An 8,897-nucleotide genomic window follows, 5' to 3' on the forward strand; every position below is an offset into this window, starting at 1 on the left:
TGTGAGGAATAGGTATTTCAGTTGCCCAAAGTTTTATATGCTTCCTGGTCGGAGTGTTTTGAACCATGATCCGACGTTGCCGTCCAGAGTTGTCGAAAAGTATGTAAACCATAATCGTTCGTCCAGCTTGAGTGACATCATCGTCCAGTTGTATGTATCGATGTGGCTATCCGGATTTGTGGTTCCATTGTAGGTTTTAAGATTGGGGAGTTTAGCTATGTTTGGAATTTCGTAGTCTAGCAGTTCCGTCACACCCCAAAACCATGAACGACGGAAACGTTCTGAGGCGGAGGACGTCATGTACAGTATCACAACAATGAAAAGTAGTAAACAAGCAACAACATCATCCATTGCATTAATAATATAATTTTAATACAAGAATGTTCTGTCAAATTATAATAGACACTAAAGTATAAATCAAAATGAAAGATGAGTCTTGAACGAGCACCATCTTCTCTGAACCTTGCATCGGTACCTGTCTATGGTTGACCTGAGGATACAAGTTATTTTGAAAGAGAGTATCAACTTTAAAGCTGGTGAGATCATAAGTATTTTAGTGTCTTAATTTGTATGTAAGTATTTGTATGTATATGAAATGTAAGTATGAAAACGTTTTGAACATCCTAGAAAGCCATGTGCTTCCTACTGAGAGTAGCCTTCTACCAAGGCATCTAGTATCCGTGTGTGTCTCATGTAAGAGTGTGTATTTTCCCAAACTCGACTATCATTAACCAAAAATATAGTTTCTACATTACCGTGCATCGTGTGAATGTTCACGAAGTGAATGTAATGGGAAAAATGAAACAGTACTATGGTGTAGTATCAAATAACTACTACCGTACTAACTACCTTACGTCTATTGTAATCTTGAAAGTATTGTAGTATTTGTAATAAGTGACTACCGTTGTACTAACTACCATAAAACAAAAAGGTATTCAATGTAACATGTGATCGACTTGTATCCTGCTACCGACTCTAGTAAAACGACGATGTAAGACGCCGTAAGAAATGACATTTGGCACCCGTAGACTTGCAAGTCCCACTGTAGCGAGCAGTAAGGTGTAGGATAGTCAATTCAGTATAGATCTATACGCAAACTCATACGCTCCCCAATTAAGGAGATTCGGGATACAAAAACGGTCATGGCAGGGAGTGTCATGCCCCGCTTAATGGTTTACATAACTGCATAAATGTACATGTAATGAATGTGTTAACTGAAAGGTGTACTCTTTCTCTGTCTAGCTTGTATGTACTGAAATGTTCTATGTGTGCTAGCTGTAATGTATGTTCTCTCTATCTAGCAGGTATAGTAATGTACTGAAATGTTCTACGTGTGCCAACTGTAATGTATGTTATCTTTATCTAGCATGTATAGTAATGTATTGTGCGTACTAGCTGTAATGTACTGTATGTATTACTCGTACTGACTCATGAATGAACTGACTCATTGTATGTTTCATTGTTCTAGTAATAGTAATAGTATCCTCCTGTGCTACCCCTATGGTAACTTACTAGTGATGTAACTGGTACGTATGAACATGGAAGTATACCCTTGCTACCCAAGGGTACTGAATGAACTGGAAGAACCTTTATGACTATATATGTACACATGATATATAACTAATATTTAAACGACCTTCGGACGGGTACCCGATATCCCACCAGACCACATCTCAACGGCGAAAAGAAAATAGGGCGGGCAGGCCTTCCTAAGCCTTTTAAACATTGCTTATATAATTATATATACATAGACATGCAATTGATAATATAAAAGCATAAAATAAGTTTTGTAAAACCTTTGAACATGATTACTATCTAAGAAAAGATCGACTTGATGTCAATCTATAAAACGGGTTGAAAGTAATTGTTTGATAAAACAGTCTAAGTATAAAGAAACATTTGTTTGAAACACAATTGTAAATGGGTTTGAAATGAAACATACTGTGTATAAAGAACAACTTAATAAGGAGTTTTAAAACCTATAAAACGTTTATGAAAATCATTTGAAAAAGACTGTTTGGTAAAACAGCTAATGAGTAGTAAATCATTTGAATGTTGCTTATTAATCACATATGATTGATATAATAACTATCATGATTCTACTTGTACCCCCCCCCCCCCATAAAGCATTTAAAAACATTAAAACATTGATTAAGGGGTATCAACTCACCTGCAGTGAGTGGTACGAATGGACTGAAGAAGTAGGATTGCTAGGTGTCAAGTGAAGTCTTGAACACACTCTATGATCCTAGTTAACATATAATATCACATATATGTATCAAATTAGTCTTTGAACAACTAAAAAACAATTCAAGACACCCTAGGACATGTTAAACACCTTTAACAAGTGTTATTAGCCTCTAGGATTGCATCTAAGTGTTGTAGGGACAACTTAGTGTGTGAAGGGTTCAAGGAAAACTCCATAAGGGAGTTCACGGCCCTAAAGTCATCAAAAAAGGAGTTTACGGTCGTAAACTCATGAGTTTACGGCCGTAAGCTCATACTTACATGACCAGTTGATGTTTGAGGCTCTATAAGACCCTAAGAAGCATTTCTACTTAATGGCATGGTCTTTGGAAGAGTTTAGGGCAACTTATAACTCCTTTGAGGAGTTCACGGCCCTTCGACCAAACCACTTGGAGATTACGACCGTAATCTCCCTTGGAAGGGTGTTTTTGGTGTTTTCAAGTCCCTAATTTAACTAAGAACTAATCTAGGCTAGTGTCCAAGGCTTTAGGGGAGTTTAAAGCACACTTTGGCCCTTTTGTTTGGAGTTCATGGCCCTGGAACTTCTTGGGCCGTGAATACCTTACTCTTGGTGTTCTATGGGTGTTTTCTAGTCCTAAACACATTAAGGTACAAGTCTAAACTAGTTGCATTGCACAAGGAAGGGACTAGGGCACTTTTTGCCCCTTAAATAAGGGTTTACGGTCCAAGATGTTCTTGGGCCGTAAACTCTTTAATCTTGTTGTTTCCCTATGATTTCTAGTGTATTAAGCACATAAGAAGCTTTATAATACCACTAGATAGAAGTACTCACTTTCCGGGACGAAAGTCCGAAGATCCTTGAGAGAGAATTCGGCTTTTCTCCGGTTGGAAATAGAACTAATGAAAAAATATGGCTCAGAATCCTATATATACTCCTGGGATTTTTGGCAGAAAATATTTTTATTCAGGCATTGAATTCTAATATCAACGAGCTTTGGAACAATAGAGTTGCACAATACCCTAGTGCATCCACTCTCCTGATATCTCCTTAGGTGTAAATCCTGAAATACTCAAATTTATACCAAAAGTCTGGAAATTTACTGCAACTGTTCTAACTTCTATTGACTTTATATGGTTTGCACATAATGGAAATTTCGGGTTGTCACATCATCCCCTTTTTAAAGGGAATTTCGTCCCGAAATTATAATTTAGGTAAGGAAGTAGACATGAATGATCGAGTCATGAGGTGGAAACTTCCTTGTCAATTGGTTCTCACGCTCATAAGTGAATTCGGGTCCTCAGTTGGTATCCCAACGAACCTTCACTAACGGGCGACGGCGCTTAGTCCGCTTGACCTCTCAGTTTAGGGTCACTACGGTTCTAATACGAAGGCGTGGATCTCGTTAAGTGGACTTACGAGAGTCCTAACGGAAAGGTATGGTTTCAAGATCGAGACGCGAAGGGTAAAATGTACGTTACTGAGTTCGCGGAGTAGGTCTAGTTTGTGAGATACAGGACCGATTCTGGTAAGAATCTCGGAGGTCCTAACTATCTTGGATTCAGCTTTCCACGCTTTATGAAGCGTATTAAGCCATTCCCAGAGAGTGTAACGCCCGCGTTTCTAGGCTAGGCATTTTCGTTGATATAATAGTCTAGGTTAACCTTTGTAACCCGTTTTGAGATAATAGAAGTGTATTTTGTGTTTTGTGCTTAATTGTATGTCTTAATGTAATTAAAAATAAAAATAAGCGTAAAATAAAATATTAGATAAAGCTGATATCTATTTATAATATTATAGTAGTTGGAACGAGGTTTCCGAATATATAAAGAATGCCAAAATTCGAGTTATAACGAAGAAGTTATGACCTGTCGAGGTTTCGCGACAGAACCGGCAACGCTGAATGACGTAAAAAGTGAAATTTATGTTAGAGCAATATTTAGCCTTAGTAATCTAAACGAAAATCGTAGAGTTCGTTAAACCGAGAGCGTGCATAAAAAGAACGCCCAAATCTGACTTCGTATGAGGAAGTTATGATTTTTCGAAGTTTCGACTTAGCAGTATGCAGCCCGAATACTCGATTTGAGATCGAGTGGTTTATAGCCGAAACAATCTAAATGAGGATTGAAGATCTCGTTGTTAGTAGCGAAACGATGAAAAGTTAGGCGAGAACGGATGTCGGACGAAGAAGTTATGAATTTATAACGAAGTTTTCCTGTCCGGGCCTACTAAAAATAAATAATAAAAATAACGTCAAAATTAGCCGACGGAGTCTAAACGAAAGTTGTAGAGCATAGTCTCACCTACATGTGGATATAAAGAACGTCGAAAACGGAGTTCGTATGACAAATATATGAATTTTCAAAGTTTATTAAATAATTAATATTTAAATTTATTTATTATATCTGATATTATCCGAAGAGGAGTCACCGGACTTATCCGGATTACGCCCAGTGTAAGGCGGTACACCCCGCGTACAGCGAAGCATGATGCGTCTCGCACTCGAGTGATTTCGGATACGTAAGCCATGACGACCGAGGCAGTACACCCCGCGTAACCTCGTACGCCCAGCGTACTGTGAGGCCTCAGCCTCCTATAAATGGGATGCAAGGGTTCCGTGCATTCTTGCTCATTTCTTCTATTTTTCGTGCCGAAGCTCTGCATGTAAACCCCCGAAGCCATCCCGGCACCCCGGATCTCATATCCAATTTAAGAAGGAAGTTTTACGCTCCCGAGATCCCGAGAAATGCGATTCCCGAGCCGAAGCTCTGCCCGCGAGGAGTTCGATTTTTGTGAAGATCTTCCAGATCTACGGAGAAACAATACTTCTGCAAGTCGTAGTGTTGTCTGATCATCTTCTAATCAAGTGAGTGTGTAGTTACTTTCTTCCAACACATATTTATGAAGCATTTTATACAAAATACGTAATATGTGTATATATTTTGTTGTTATATGTGTGAATGTATATTCACTCTCTTCTATCTCATATATATGATTTATTCTCTATGAAATACGTGTTACGTGTGTGTGCCTCATCTGTTATGTGGAATATGTATTGATTAAAGCATGTTATACATGTTTTAAACTATGTATAAAAATGTATATTTTTATCTACCAATATGTTGGGTAGAACATGGGTAGATAGTTGGTGTGTAATAAACAAATGAGAGACCTCGATGTTGTTTTGATTTAGTCATCTAGCGGAGTTTAGATGACGACCTCAGACTTTTCTAGACAGTCTTGTGGAACACTAGCAGGCTCGCCACCTGTAGGTGTTAATGAACTTGGATGTTCATTCGTTGTACTCCACCCCCCCCCCCCATGGTTGCCTTATTTGACATATATTGTCGAGAAACCCCCGAAAGCATGTGTTGTCGCCCCGATGAAATATTCTTAGACTAGGTCCCTTGTGTTAGTTATTTTAGGGACATAAAGTGAGAATAACGGGAATGGGTAATTGGGTTATTGTTGGTTGATGGATATTAATTTAATTATTTATTGTGGGTTGAAAACCCTATATGCTCACCAGGCTTCCAAGCCTGACCCACTCAGTTTCTTTGTATTACAGGAAGTGGCGCGAGGGCATAAGATGGATAATCATCAAGTTGTTTTGTTTACAAGTTTGTATATGTATATATTTGTTGAATGACTTGTAATGTTATCGTTTATGCTTTATGGTCTGTATCGGAACATGACATCCCGGGTTTTGATTATGAAATGAAATTATATTTCTTCATGAAATGTTTTGATAAAAAATCTATTTCATCATGTTTTGTTTTTGGGAACAAATTCCGCATCTCTTTTAAAATTAAAAGGATTTACTCTGAAAATGTTTAAAAAACATAAATGTAACCGGTCTTTTATGTCCGAGATTCTGGGGATGTCACACAGAGTGAGACTTCCTAAAGAATTTGGTCTCTCACTTGGAATTCCAAAGGTTCTTTCTCTTACTTATCTTCCCAGTCAAGGGTGTCACAACTGGAAATTTTGTGTCATGTAATCTATACACTCAAGCTAATGTGAATCAAAAGCTTAAGAACATGTGTAACACCTATGATTATGACTTCAAAAACTTCAAGTAAATACATCATACAAGTACTACAAATAGTCATCAAACAATTGGAAACCCTATAAGTTCTTGTTTAGGTACACCTTGGACTAGAACTTCCTTATTGGAGCCAAATGGACCAATAAGCTTCCAAATAGACTATCATGGGCTTAGAACCCTAATTGGGCTCTAATTGGACCCACACTAAATTATTTCAACATTTTGGGCCATATTGGGCCTAGAATGAAATAAACTAATGACTATGAACCATAATTAACCTAATTTGACCCTAACAAGTCATAAAAATCACCTTTATATTTATTTGGACCAAAAATCACTCAATTTAACCATGAAAATTGGGCTTAAGCATTTATGGCCCAAACATCCTCTTTTCCCCCACCATTCTCGGCCCAAGCCCAAATAAAAGGGAGGAGTTGACTTCTTGCATGACACATCATCTTTTTATGGAGGATATCTAAGCATTACCCTTCAAACATCCATGCATTCTCATTCTTCCATGCAAACATCACCTCAAGGTCTTTTCTTCTCTCCCTCCCTCTTCCTTCTTGATTCGGCCGAGAGTAACCCACACACACACACTTCACAAACTCTCTCCAAATTACTCAAGAAATCATCCTCCCACTCCATTCAAAAGTCTCGAAAATTTGGCTTGAAGCATAAGAATCATCCTTAAGAAATTCACCATCTAAGGTAAGTTAATGTTTAACTTATGATCTAACTCCCTCTACTTCATTAAAATCTCTTCTAAATTCATTCATTTTTGTGATCTTGCATCCTAGAGGTCGAAATCTTCACCAAAGGGTGCTTAGGCCAAAAATCACTTCATTTTCCTTCCATTTTCTTTGCAAAACCGAGCCCCCACACCCAAGGTGAGCTTCATACCCCCTATTTTCTGTTTTTATGAGTTTTGTGTGGGGGGGGGGGGGGGGGGAATACAAGTGAAGGTGTAGATCTATATGTGTTTTGTATGCCTTGTATGATTTCCATGCTTACATGTATGCTTTTGTGTGCTATAATGTTGGATCTAGCCATAAAACCCCTCAAAACCGAGATATATCTTATGTTAAATGATTTTTGCATCAAATATGTTTCTACATACAAAGTGTTGCAAGAAAAATGGCTAAGTAGTTTAGTAACAATCTTCTTTGGGCTAAAAACACAAATTTTGGGCCTAAAATGTGAAAAATACAAAATCAAGGGTCCAAATTGACATATCACGAATTCTGATGGATGAGGTGTGCCAAAACAGTTTCAATAAAACAAATTCTGGAAATTTACTCATTTAGAGGATTAAAAACATAAATTTCAAGCTTAATGGGCTAAAAATGACATTTTCGGCCCAATGAGGCCCATTATGCGAATTTTTCTGTTTTGGAGGGCCAAAACTGTGATTTTCTGTAAAACAGTGGACCATAAGTGATCCAAGTCCTTTTCAAAGGTTTAAAATGCTTTTTAAATTTAAAAAGGACCAAAGTTGCAAAAATTTCACAATTTGGGCCAAAATTGTCAAAATTGTGAAAAGAAGGGTTATAACCGAGAAAACTGAAATTCCAGGGACTTAAGCTGTTTTCTATGAAAAATATGCTGAAAAATATTTATTTCAATAATTTTTGGTGTTAAAATGTCAAGAAAATTGATTTAAGGACCAAACCGGAAAGTATTTAAGTAAAGGGTTGAAAAAGTAAATTTTACAAACAAGGAGGGGCTGAAAACAGAAAATTTTCAAGACTAATTCAATGCATGCAATTTGACCAAATAATGGTACCGCGACTATCGACGAAACACAATACACTACAATACCAAAATCGTTGTAAAACGAATTGGTTCGGTCTCGAACCAATGAAAATCCGAAACTACTAACATGGCGACACTACGATACATACAAATAACGTTTGGGAACTTAACTTACATACGAGTGTGCACAGACGTCTACGCACCATCTTTGGGCCCCAAAAGTGTAAAATCTTGTTTGTTGGGCCTAGCTAGCCCAATGACCTGATCTTAAGGCCCGAAGACATATTTTTCTACGAAGTGTTGGGTTTCACCGACTTGGCACAACGTAGAGGGACTTTCAATGGCTCGTATACCACTGGTCCCCAAGGGTCCTTTGGTATTGCTAGTAAAGTCTACATATTTTTGCGAGGCGGGTCGGGGACCCCTCGTACACATTTTATCCCCAACCGGCTAATAGAGTCATTGAGGCCTTCGTGTCCTCTTTCTCTTCGGATGTGGGACGACACGTAGTCAGGGCGGCTGGATAACGTGATTAGTACGGACGACGCCTTCGGGATCGTTAGTATTGCTATAAACTGGGCGTTTGTGTAATGCGGGTTTGTAGTAATTAATCATGCTCAAAAATAATCCAACGTCGCCTGGGAATGAGACTACTATTTTTGTAATGGTTTCAACGCAACTTAATGGATTTCAAAGGATTAGGAAAACATCGGGTTTTCCTAGGTTTTTCAATACATATCGGATTCGAAATGCATACAATTTTAAGTGAACAATTGCTACAAGTATAGAAACAAACAAGCATACTTATGGATCTTCACAACCGTTTTCAAAAGCTTCTCTTTTCAGAAAATATCGGATTTTCTGGTGGTTTTCAAACGATACGAAACA

This window comes from Lactuca serriola, chromosome 8, assembly GCF_051521515.1.
Source record: "Lactuca serriola cultivar US96UC23 chromosome 8, Lser_US96UC23_V15, whole genome shotgun sequence".
Lineage (NCBI taxonomy): Eukaryota > Viridiplantae > Streptophyta > Magnoliopsida > Asterales > Asteraceae > Lactuca > Lactuca serriola.